This window comes from Nicotiana tomentosiformis, chromosome 8 (genome assembly GCF_000390325.3).
Source record: "Nicotiana tomentosiformis chromosome 8, ASM39032v3, whole genome shotgun sequence".
NCBI classification, from domain to species: Eukaryota; Viridiplantae; Streptophyta; class Magnoliopsida; order Solanales; family Solanaceae; genus Nicotiana; species Nicotiana tomentosiformis.
Genome location: NC_090819.1, coordinates 87716176 through 87730081, shown reverse-complemented (window position 1 = coordinate 87730081; position 13906 = coordinate 87716176). Strand labels below are relative to the sequence as shown.

At 32.7% G+C, this 13906-nt stretch overlaps 1 non-coding gene and 1 pseudogene across 1 annotated transcript; one reads left to right on the top strand and one right to left on the bottom strand.

Annotated features, from left to right (window-relative positions):
• The first annotated feature begins 565 nt into the window (after positions 1–565).
• On the top strand, positions 566–1934 carry LOC138896683 (protein PXR1-like; annotated as a pseudogene).
• A 10725-nt stretch (positions 1935–12659) lies between these two features.
• On the bottom strand, positions 12660–12766 carry LOC117274796 (small nucleolar RNA R71). Its single transcript, XR_004504986.1, has one exon. It is a non-coding gene; the product is annotated as a small nucleolar RNA R71 (small nucleolar RNA).
• Between the last annotated feature and the right edge of the window lie 1140 nt (positions 12767–13906).

Genomic DNA, 13906 nt, shown 5'->3' with positions numbered 1-13906 from the left:
CAAAGGATATAGACCTTCTGATAAATATACAACAAGACATAACGGAAATATTAAAAATAAAACCGTTACAAACAGAATATTACAATAAAATATTTACAATATAAAAATAGTCATAAATACAACAAATCCACTAAAGACTAAACAAAAATATAATCTGAACCACTTTTAAAGAATGATAGAAAAATACAGAATAACTACTTACATGACAAAAAGAATGCTAGAAAAATATAAAATACTAGTCCTATATTTTATCAAAGAATTAAAACCTACTGACATAAAAATAGATATTTGGGAAAAAATACTTAAATACGAAAAAGAAGTAGAAGACCCACAAAATACATACGATTTGGTAGAAGAATATTCAGACTTATGAAGATTTATGAACAAAAGCTAATCGGAGCTAAATCCGACCCACAAACCCCCCAAAATGGTATCAGAGCTATAACAAATAAATATAATATACCAATTATAATTGATAAAAATAATAAAAAATTAACAAGTAAAAATCCTAAAAAAGAAAAGAAAACAATAACAAAATTACAGGAATTATATAAAGAATATAAAACCACGAAAAAGGACAAATTAATAAACAAAATGTCAAAACTAGAATATAAGTATATCTTACAACTTAAGATTAAACATAAAATATGAATAAAGAAGAATTTGCGGTAGACGAAAAAACATACGAAAATTTGGATGGATTAAAAATAAAAATAATAACTTCAAATATAGGAAGAAGATATAAGAAAGTAGGAGAAAACATATATTTAATGTTAGAAAAAGAAACTGCAAGATTAGAAGATAGTTTAACAGCAATGACAAGAATAATAAAAGAAAATGAAGAAATTGATAGGAAAAATGAAATTGAAAAAATTAGGCAACAAGCTAAAAAAGAATTACAGCAAGTGGAAGAAAACAAAAACACCAGGATAATGGAATTAGAAAAAGAATTAGCAATATTAAAAGAATTGTATGAAAACAAACAGAGAGAAAGAGAAAAGAAAAAAGAATTAGAGCAAGAAGAAAGATTGAAGGAAGAAATAGAAAAATTTAGGGAAAAATTAAAAGAGGACAAATTAAAAGAGGACATAGAAGTAAAACTTGAAGAAATAAATGAAACTAATAATGAAAATGAACAGAATACAGAAAGTTCAGAAGATTCAGAAATAAGTGAAACATATACAGAACTTATAACTAAAACAAATAACATAATAAATCCAGAAATATATGCCGGAGATATAAGCGAAAAACCAAGTACATCAAAAGAAAGAAAATACAAACAAACAATACCAACATATTACAATAATAATTATGAACGAAGTGACAGAAGTAAAGTATTATGGGATAAAAGATTAAACAGAAAATGGACACCAAAAACAATAAATGAACAATATAACTTTTTGGACTTAGATTGCGTAGAAGACGTTAATAAAATAATACAACTATGGGTAGGATATATATCAAAACAATTAATAGATAATAAAATACCAATTCCAGAAGCACCAGGATATATAGAAAGGACAATAATAGGAACAGTAAAATTATGGATACAAAATCTAAATGATGAAAGTATAAAAGCATTAAGAAGTAATAAAAAATTCGATGGTGAATCAGCTACAACAACTATAGACATATTAATAAAATATGAATTAGCTATAAGAAATGAATTTAGTAGTATGACAACAGAAATAGAAGAGCAACAAAAAGAAAAAACAGTAAGTAGAAATCTAATGAACAAACTAGCTATATGTAACATGTGTTACATAGACGAATATACGTGTGCATTTAAAGAATATTACTATAAAGGAACATATAGTGTTGAAGAAGGAAAAGAAATCAGAAAAATATACTTTACAAAATTACCAGAACCTTTTAGTTCTAAAATAATAAGAGATTGGGAAAAAGCAGGATTAGAAGATACCTTAGGAGCTAGAATTAGATATTTAAAGAATTGGTTTATAGAATTATGTGAAAAACATAAAGAAGAAATTAAAATGGAAAAAACACTGATAAAAAACCTTACATGTTGTAAAATTAAAACTGCACCCCAGTTTGGATGTACAGATAATTATTATAAAAAGAAAAATTATAAAAGAAAATATAAAAAATATAGAAGAAATAAGTTAAAATATAAGTATAAAAACCCGAGGAAAAGATATTATATAAAAAATTACAAAAGAAAAAGACCATATAGAATTAAGAAAAAGTTATCCGAATGTACTTGTTACAATTGTGGAAAATTAGGACACCTAGCCAAAGATTGTAAATTACCTAGAGACCGGACACCTAGCCAAAGATTGTAAATTACCTAGAGACCCTAAAAAGAAACAAATAACAGAAATTAACACTGATAATGAAGAATACATGCAACTAGACTATATAGATTATGAATTAGATAGTGAAGATAGTATTTATGAATTAGAACCTGAATTAGAAACAGAAATAGAATCAGAAAAAGAACTATCAGATATAGAGGAAAATGACTGAAAACGATATACAAATAATAAGCAGAGAAGAATATAAGGATGAAGAATCAAGTGAACAAAAAGTAATATTTGATAATGATATTTTTGAAAAAATAAAAGGAAAAGATTTAGATTTAAGCATCGGTAAAATATTAGAAGTACCAACAATAAAAAACTGGTTCAAAATTAAAAAAGAAGAATATTATGTAATAAGTCAAAAAGAACATATAATAGATTGTAAATATACTAGAGGAAAAGCTAAAATACCTATAATAAATAAAAGAACAATAAATAAAGAAATTCAGAATATAAAAGCAAAAAATCCGATCAAATATGTACACTTAGGAGGAACAGAAATACTTATAAAAGCCTGTTTTAGAGAAGGGATAGATACACCAATAGAAATATATTTAGCAGATGATAGAATAGTACAACCTATAGAAAAGAGTATAATTTGTGCAATAAAAGGAAATTTGATATACCAAAAATTTAAATTTATAATTAGTGCTAACTATACAGTAGCATTAAAAGATGCTAATATAGATAAATCACTAGTATTGTACTGGAAAATGTCAGGAATAGAGCTGGCACCAGGAAGTAAAATATTTACAGCAAAATGTAAAAATTTATATATATTAACAACCAATCACAAAATAACAGCACGAAATAAGATTGAAAAAATAAAGATAGAAAACCCATTTGATAGTATAATATCAGTCATAGACAATAATGATTATAGTTACAAAGATATAGATATGGAAGGAGATTTAGAAATAGTAAGAGAAAGACTAAGCACATCTAAAAGAATAAATTATGAATCCCCACAAACTACATCTTCAAGAGCAAGTACCTCGAGAAGATAGGAATTCAAATAGATAAAAATGGAATTAAAATGCAAACACATATAGTACAAAAAATAATAAATTTAAATGAAACCCTAGATACAAAAAAGAAATTACAATCATTCTTAGGATTAGTTAACCAAGTTAGAGAATATATACCTAAATTGGCAGAAAATTTAAAACCTTTACAGAAAAAATTAAAGAAAGATATAGAATATCACTTTGATGAAAAAGACAAAACATATATACAAAAAATAAAAGATATGTGTAAAAAATTACCAAAACTATATTTTCCAGATGAAAATAGAGAATTTATATATATAGTAGAGACAGACTCAAGTAACCATAGTTATGGAGGAGTACTTAAATACAAATATAAGGATGAAAAAATAGAACATCACTGTAGATATTATTCAGGATCATTTACGGAACCACAGTTAAAATGGGAAATAAATAGAAAAGAATTATTAGCTTTATATAAGTGTTTATTATCGTTTGAACCATATATAGTATATAACAAATTTATTGTTAGAACAGATAACACACAAGTTAAATGGTGGATAACCAAAAAGGTACAAGACTCAGTTACAACGAAAGAAATACGAAGACTCGTATTAAATATACTAAATTTCACATTTACAATAGAAATAATTCCTACTGACAAGAATGTGATTGCAGATTACTTATCAAGACAAAAGTACACAAACAAATGAAGAAGAAACTACACAAGACCTATTTTCAATACTTACTACACTATCACTACAAATGACGGAAGTAGAAAAGAGGTTGCAGATTATAGAAGCAAAAAACCTAAGCCAGCAGCATGGCTCAAAACATGCGGAACTAAGCCAGCAGCATGGCTCAAAACATGCGGACCTAGGAGGTGACGTTGGGAAACACCTAAAAACCCAAAACCTACAAACTAACACTATTTTACATACAGCTGCAGGTACATCAACATCAGCAATAAGAAAAGGAAAACATACAAATACAAATATGAACGCCATGTTCAACAAGCCATATACCCCAAAATCCCAAAATCCTTTGACACCATCACCACAAACAACTAGCTATAGAGAAAGCTTAAACCAGGAAAAACAAACCTACGATTATATTACCAACAGCTATATACAAAATATCCACAAGATTCAAACCTTTTTAAACCTAAATCCGAGATCAAAAACAATCCAAAACCCAAAAACAGACTATATAACACAACCATTACAAGGATACAACCGACTGATTGCCCAACCAGGGACGAATGCAAATTTAGTTAAAACATGTTACAATTACGGACTATTAAGTACAGTGTACACACAAACCGGACAAGAAATAGCTACAATACCAGAGCTATATAGTGCCTTTACTACCTACAAGAGAATCACCAAAGGAGACCTATTTTATATAAAATTTTATGTAGCACCAGCAGAGATACTCTATAACGAGATAAAACCAATAATCCAAGTTATTAAATTAGGACTAACTAGAGAAATGATTATCCCAGAAAATGTACAAATACAACCAGAAATACCCAAACCTGATATACCAGCATTCTACTCAAACAAAAGAATTATAGGACTATCAACCATTCTAAGTGAACTAGTCAACAATTATGTAGAAGAAAAACCTATTTGGGGATACCAATCCCGAGAACACACGATGATCTACACCCATTCAAAAAACCTAAGGGAAAACGACATGGAAGAGATACGGAGATGGATTAAAATATTAATCCAACCAGAAGAAGCACCCATTACAAGAGCTATTAGAGGAGAATTTATTTCTCAAAACTTAATGACAAGATACTGCAAACAAATTAGTCCAATCTACTCAGAGCACATATGTTCGAAATGTCAAGGAGAGAAAAACATAGTTCCAGAAATCAAATTTGAAGAAGAAGAAAACTAAAAAGATACGCAACAAAATATCAAGAAAGAGACAAAGGAATCTTACAACAAAAGCTACAAGACAAAAACAAAAGGACAGCTAGCAGGATCGGCAGGACCCAAGAAGAAGCAGAAAATGACATAAAGAAAAAAGCTATGTAATTATTAAAGCAACTTTTGACTTTATGTAAATTATTTTCCGTCTTTTAGTTTTTAAGTTGTTGTTGTGAGTCCCACTTTATCACTACCACTGTCAGTGGAAAAACTGTTGGGAACGCGTCTTTTACTTTAATTTTAGACCGTCCAAGTGTAAAGTTAGGAGGACGATGTTTGGATTAGTTTCCGTTATAAATAGACAGCCCTTAAGGCTTAGAGGGACACACCTTACCTTACCCCTTTCACATCCTTCTGAAAAAACTCTCTTGTAACCTCTCTTGTAAAAATCTATTCAGTGAAATAAATTAACATCTTTAATCTATGGAGCAATCCAAACCTATGAAAGAAGAAATCCCCGATATACAGTATCAAGTAAGTTTTTTTTAAAATATGTATAGCTAAATACATATATTCCTGAAATCTCTAGATTATCATAATTGTTATCATGTTATAACTGTTATTTAGAATAATTTTAGTAAGTTTGCCATGAATAATTATGCTGAGAGTAGTTTAAGCCCAGACTATGCCATCCTAAGGGTGAAACCAGTAAGGCAGAAGGCCGTGGTAGGGAAGTAACCAGAGTTGAGGCGCTGTTAGGGTAAAACGATTGAAGCAAAAAATCATGGTAGTGACTAAAAGAATTGTTCTTAATAACTTGTTATAGGATGACGATAAACATGATAAACGAAGAGATTAAAGGAATATTTTTAGCCAAAACATCAAATAAAAATGGATCATCCTTACATCTTAGATAACACTGATGAATATAAAATAACCATTTTACACATACTTAGATCACTAAATAATGATATCAAAAATATAATATTTGACAAATTACTTATGAACGAAATACTAGAACTAATGACCAAGATTAGAATATACAAACCCACAAAGATTAATAAAAGAACCGGAGTTACACAACTATTATATAACAGGAGTAATAGATCAAAGAAAATACCTAATAATGATAAATACTGGACAAGAAGACAATTATATAACTAAAGAACTAGTTAAAGAAAGTGAAATAATAACTACAGAAACAATATGCCTTTTATGGCTTATTTCACAAGAGATCTTTATGTTTGGACGGGTGAGATCAATAATATAATAGTACTTTGTAATATCATATTTTTATTTTAAATTGCAACATGTTATAATATCGTACCATTTCCTCTACATATTGTTTGCCTATGATCCTAGTTGACCGATTCAACAAAGTGTAAAATGGTCAGGATGAGAAGGGATCGAGAATCCAATATAGGAAAACGACCTTAATTTGAGAGTCATCAGCGCCTGAAGACAATAGATAAGACAGAAAAATTAGGGAGAGAAAGAAATTAATCTAAAGCTGCAACAGCCACAACCAAGGCGGCAGCACCGAAGAATGTGGTGTAGCGGATGGGACTGCTCTTCCTTTAACCAAAGGTCTTGGGTTCGAGCTCTGGGTATGAAGAAAATCCTTGGTAGGAAGCGCTTCCTCCCGAATGAGTATCTATGCAACACAAATTCGAATATAATCGAGCTTCAATACAAGTACCGAACATCAAACCAGAACAAAAACCAAAAAAACAACCAAGGCAGCATCTTTAGGTTAGTGGGACCAGAAAAAGTGCATAAATTATACTATCGAATAAACTAATAGGGGAAGCTTCTTAATGGAGACCTTCAAAGTCAATGATAAATTGCAAGAGTAAATGAAAAAGAAAAAATAGATGGAGAAAATCTCATCAATTAAGTTGCTCATAGTCACAAACAGTCAATTGCACCTCCCTTCTTTTTGGTCAACTAGTCAGTGGCACATGACCTACCCACTAACAAGCCAATATTCCATCTAGAAAGGAAAATACTGGCTGGAGGTTTTAGTTTTCATTTTTTGGCTTTTAATTCAATGAAATACAGTTCCATTTATGTGATGAATAGAAATGTGGGAAGTGAAACTACTGAATGTATGGTACATCTTGGGAAAGGCTAAGGAATAAAGCGGCTATATATGACTTGGTCAACTAACCATGTTTTGCGCACTCATAATCAATTAAATTCATTTATTTTATTTTATTTTATTTTGATATGAAGGCCGGAGGATGTTACGTTTGAAGCTACTAATAGATGACATCTCGTACATATATGCAAAGGTCATGGTTTAATTTGGCTTCTATGTGTGCATGTTGTAGAATTGGCCACGTTGTACATTGATTCGCCTATTGGTCCTTAGGGAAAATGTTCAGTCCTATTAAATTAATCGTGGCTATTTTACGATTGATATTGCCCATCACCATTTAGATTTTTGTTTTAGAGCAGATCACCTTATCTAAATTTTATGCATTCCCTTGTGAAAAAATGTGAGGGTTGGGGCTCTTCCAATTCTACTAATATAGCATTTGAAGGTAAGAATCCATGTCAGCTTCAATCGTATAATTTTTATTTTTATATCAGTAAAATAAACCATCTAACAATCCAAGACTCTAACTAGGTGATTCCTTAAAATAAACACTAACTAATTTGATGGAAACAAATGGGCAGTGGGTCTAAATTTCAGGTCATTTTCGTGCTTTCTCACAATGCAATGGAATATTGCTTTGCGTGGGACTCGAATCTTCGTTGATTAGCCATTTAGGCGTACATTATCTTGTTGTTCTTTGCAAGAAAAGAAAGGATTGTCCCTTATCTCTGTTATAATTGATTGATATGTCTTTGGCGTGAATTACGTTGCAAATTTATCCCTTTCATACCCTTAGAGAATGATGTTGAGAGGTGAAAGTTAAAGGAAGTATTGGTCACGGCTCACTTCACTTACCATTATTAGGAGTTCAATGGATATTGGATTAAGAGTCTTTGTCCATTAGTTCTATACTTCTATTCAATTAAGGCTAAAGAACATTAGTTAAATATTCTCTTAAGTTCTCTTCAACAAGTTCGGCTCCCCTCTCCACTTTTAGGAACAATTCTGAATAGATATCTAGTCATAATATTGTCATTTTAACAAAAATAATATCAGAAAGACTACATTTATGCAATTTTTCGTGTGTGCGGGTCTTTATATTTCAAAGTAATAATATATTCGATTTTCAAACTACAAAATTAAAAGTTAGATTCTAAGACAGGGGTGGGCGTTCGGGCCGTTCAGATTGGATATGAAAATTTCGGTTTGGATTTTCGATTTGCGGATTGAAGAAATGACAATCCAAATCCAATCCAAATAAGCTCGGACTGGATCGGATTTTTAAATTCGGTTTTGGATTAATCGGTTTGGATATTTTAAATTTTTGATTTTGAGCTTATAAGTTGAGATGCTTCTTCTTTTTACAAAAATGAATATCCAAATGAAATACTCATGGTAAATTACTTGTAAAGTTCCCCATTCTCACTGCAATCATCCAAATATATATTCAAGTAATGAAATTATTATCAAAAAAATGTAATAGAGATATAATATGGCCGATACGAAATAGCAATAGTAAAACCATGTCCAAATAGAAAGTATTATGACAGTAACTTAGTAATTAATGTTGAATATATGAGATAGTATATATTGGGTATGGTATTTGAACTTATTACTATTTGCATATGGATAATGGACTAAATAAAAGGGTAGCCCGGTGCACTAAACTCTCGCTATGCGCGGGGTCCGGGAAAGGGCCGAATCACAAGGGTCTATTGTACGCAGTCTTACCCTGTATTTCTGTATGAGGCAGTTTCCACAACTTGAACTCGTGACCTCCTGGTCACATGGCACCAACTTTACCAGTTACGCCAAGGCTCCCCTTCGAATAATGGACTAAATATAAAGTATAAAAAATTTGAATTTTCGAATATCCAAAAAAATGAAGTATCAAATCCAATATCCAATCCAAAATTCAAAAATAATAAAAATTAAATTTGTAATCCGAAAATCCAAATCAAAAATCTATAAAATTCGAATTTTAGTTTGAATTTCTGGTTTATCCAAACTACCACCACCCCTATTTTTAGATACTTCAGAACAGCTGATTCGCATTTCCATGTGCTTTGGTGAAGTGACAGTAATATATGTGAAACAAAAAAGTTAGTCGACCTTTAATTTGTTGGAAGTAGACCTTTAAAACTAATATATGACAGTAACTTACTCATTAATGTTGAATATATGAGATAGTATATATTGGGTATGGTATTTGAACTTATTACTATTTGTATATGGATAATGGACTAAATATAAAAGGACAGTCTGGTGCACTAAGCTCCCATTATGCGCGGGATCCGGGAAAGAATCGAATCACAAGGGTCTATTGTACGCAGTCTTATCCTGTATTTCTGCATGAGGTGGTTTCTACAACTTGAACTCGTGACCTCCTGGTCACATGGCAGTAACTTTACCAGTTACGCTAAGGCTCCCCTTCGGATAATGAACTAAATATAAAATATAAAAAATTTAAATTTTCAGATATTCAAAAAAATAAAGTATCAAATCCAATATCCAATCCAAAATCCAAAAATAATAAAAATTAAATCCGGAATCCAAAAATCCAAATCAAAAATCTAAAAAATTAGGATTTTAATTTGAATTTCGGGTTTATCCAAACTACCACCACCCCTATTTTTAGATACTTCAGAACAGCTGATTCGCATTTCCATGTGCTATGGTGAAGTGACAGTAATATATGTGAAACAAAAAAGTTAGTCGACTTTTAATTTGTTGGAAGTAGACCTTTAAAACTAATATATGACAGTAACTTACTGATTAATGTTGAATATATGAGATAATATATATTGGGTATGGTATTTGAACTTATTACTATTTGTATATGGATAATGGACTAAATATAAAAGGGCAGTCCGGTGCACTAAGCTCTCGTTATGCGCGGGGTCCGAGAAAGAGCCGAATCACAAGGGTCTATTGTACGCAGTCTTACCCTGTATTTCTGCATGAGGCGGTTTCCACAACTTGAACTCGTGACCTTCTGGTCACATAACAGCAACTTTACCAGTTACGCCAAGGCTCCCCTTCGGATAACGGACTATAAAATATAAAAAAATTGAATTTCCGAATATCCAAAAAAACGAAGTATCAAATCCAATATCCAATCCAAAATCCAAAAATAATAAAAATTAAATCCGTAATCCGAAAATCCAAATGAAAAATCTAAAAAATTAGGATTTTAGTTTGGATTTCTGGTTTATCCAAACTACCACCACCCCTATTTTTAGATACTTCAGAACAGCTGATTCGCATTTCCATGTGCTTTGGTGAAGTGACAGTAACATATGTGAAACAAAAAAGTTAGTCGACCATAGAACATAAATGAATTGGAAGTTTTTTTTTTATTTTAAATATTTTCTTAGCTAAGTATGCCTAGGTGTTCCTAATAAAGGATAAAAAAATATATGTTTTGAATGTGTTTCTGTGTTATTTCGTATGTGAGTTGCGGAAGTTCACATCGCTTTTGAAGTAAAAATATGTTCATTACGTATTTCTTATGTGTAGGTATAAACTTGCCCGGAAAGGATCAAATGGGAGAAAAATTGGTGATAAAAGAGTTGAAGAGATAAGTCTCGGACAACAAAACGAGGTTCACTTCGCCAAACCGGGACCGGAGCAGAAGAAACCAGAAAAGTCCTGGACAGCGAAGTGAGGTTCACTTCGCCAGACCAGGACCGGAGCAGAAAAATTCAGCTTTTCTAATCCGAATTAGGAGAAGCCAATTCGGCCCAACTCAACCCTAAACCATATAAATATGAAAGATAGCTACTTTTTGAAGGGGGAGAAGACTTTGGAGAGGCAAGAACACGCTTGGAGCAAGGAGAAGGATTCAACTTCGCGTTGTTTCCTCTTTCTTCCTAATTTTCCCTTGTTATGAATTCTAATCTTGTATTTGTGCAAACAACTATGAGTAGCTAAATTCTCATCTAGGGTTTGATGGAACCTATGGAAGGATGATTTTTTCACTGCGTTTAATATAAATTTTCCCTTTGTTTTTCTCTACTTGTTCAACTATATTATTATTGTTGTTGGTTGAAGGGCCCTCAATTGACTGTGCCTATTTAGTGTGTACTGCTCGAGAGAATATACGTATTTAAGTAGTTGTTGAACAACAATACTCCTAACGTATTTGAGAGATCAATACGGAGGGTTTAAAGGCGGGATTAAAGAGAACTAAATCTTGGTGCGGTCATAGTGAACGGTGAATTAGTGTCAGCTAGCGTAGTTCGAGATAATACGTCTAGTAAATTATGGTAGTTGCTCGAGAGAGATCTACGACACTTAAAGTACTCACAATCGGTAGAGAATTCTTGGGTAAATATATAGGAAACATAGCGGAGGAGATTCCGACAATATGGGAGATCAAAACCCTAGACTTTTCCAATCTTGTCTACAATATTTGTTTTGTTAGTAATAAAATTACAACTTTCTAAATGCTTTGTTCTTAGTTAGTAAACACTCAAACCATTATTTTAATATTTCTAAAGGTTGATTACTTGAATTCTGGTGAAACTAGTGGTCGTGATTAGTAGGTTAATTCCCTGTGGGATTCGACTCCGGACTTGTAAACTGGATTATATTTGCAACGACCGCTAGACCTCTTAGGAGGCATAATTTGTCGTGATCAAATTTTGGCGTCGTTGTCGGGAATTAACGATGTTATTAATTACGGCTAGAAGAATAGCTAGAATTCGTAGTTTAGTAAGCTTTCTCAACTTGAAATTCATTATATTGAAACTCTAACGTTTGTAGTCTTGTGTGTTACAGGTCCATGCCTAGAAACTTCTCAAGAACTGGTGAATTGTACGAAGTATTACCGGACCCTGAGAAAGCTTTCAAGGCACTAAATCGAGCAAACAAGAAAGACAAACGACATCAGAACTCAACATAACGAATCGAACTAGACATAGGGGACGTCAATGACAATAAAAACAACAGAAACATTGCGAATGACCCGAACAATAAGGGTGTGGCACCTCTTATTCCAGAAGCAGCCTTGTATGATTGGGCACAACCCACCGCTTAAAATCTAGCAACCACAATTGCAGTCCCTTAGATATAAGCAGAATCATTTCAAATCACAAACAACATGCTACATTTGTTGCAAAATAAGGGACTGTTCTCAGGGTCTTACATTGAAGATCCTCAGCAGCATCTGAAAACTTTCATGTCGATTTGAGTCATGCAAAGGCAACCAAATATGACACTGGAAGCAATAAGGTTGTTGTTGTTTCCATTCTCAGTGACGGGATAGGCTCAGACTTGGCTAAATTCGCTCCCCATAAACTCCATCACTACTTGGGAGAAATTAGTCAAGCAGTTTTTGAATAAATTCTACCCACCCAATAAGACTGCCAAGCAAGTTGATGAGATCTTGAGCTTCAGGCAGAAATCAGCTGAAACATTACAAGAAACGTGGGAGAGGTTCAAAGGGATTCTGGTTAAGTGTCCATATCATGGCATTCCAGATCAGATGTTGGGACAAAGGTTCTACATGGGATTGGCAGACAGCTTGAAGGCCAATGTTGATGCTTCAGTAGGTGGAGCATTTTTTAGCAAATCATTCAGGGAATGTAAGGTCTTACTTGATAAAATGGCTCAAAACTCAGGATGGATGACAATAGACTCTACAATCACTCATGTAGTTCACTCAGTAGCTTTAGACCCAAACAAATCCATAGCCGAGAATATGGCCACTCTGATGACGCAAATGAGTATCCTCACCAAGAAGATTGATGAATCGGGCCAGAAGCATGTACACATAGTTGACACGACTAATGGGAGCTTATGTATACTATGCATTAACCAACCATATATGTGTTCGTGGAGTGGTGAATATGAAAGTGACAATCAAAGCTACCAAGAGAATATGAACTATGTGGGCAATTATAGAGGCCAGAGGCAAGGTGATCAGAATTTGGGTCAGCAAAATTAGCAATATATACCAGCAAACTAGCAATACAATAACAACAACAATCCTGGAGTTACGTGACCACAGGGTCAAGTCGTGCCTTACCAAAGGTAACATGGGTACAATCAGCAAACTCAACAACTAGCTTATCAACAGCCTCAACAACAGATAGTGAGACAAGATGATGGATTATTTAAAATTAAAGGAATGCTACAACAACTGATTGGGTCCAATGGAAAAATGTAAGAGAAGGTGGAAGCACATGACTCAGTGATAAAAGGCATTGAGATTCAATTAGGGTAGATATCTATGGCTCTGAACAATCATCCCCAAAGGACTTTACCTGCAGACACACATGTCAATCCGAAAGTGCAGAGCCCGAAGCAACTGATGGTGATCAGTCTGAGAAATGGTAGAGATCTTGATCTAGAGCAAGAAATTGCTCGCGAAAGCCGACCAACTGAGATACTTATGCCATTACCAATTGAGGTAGATGAGTCAACTAAGCTAACTAAAGTAAGAGTGCAACCAGCCCAAGAGGAGCTAAACAAAGAAAAAGAGGTTGCAAAGGAAACTGAGAAAGTGCAAGAAAAGGCATTAGAAAAAGTGTATGATCAAGATCTAACTCAAGTCATAGGAAAGAAGTGACCGCCAGCACCCTTCCTGCAGAGGTTGGCCAAATATCATAAGGA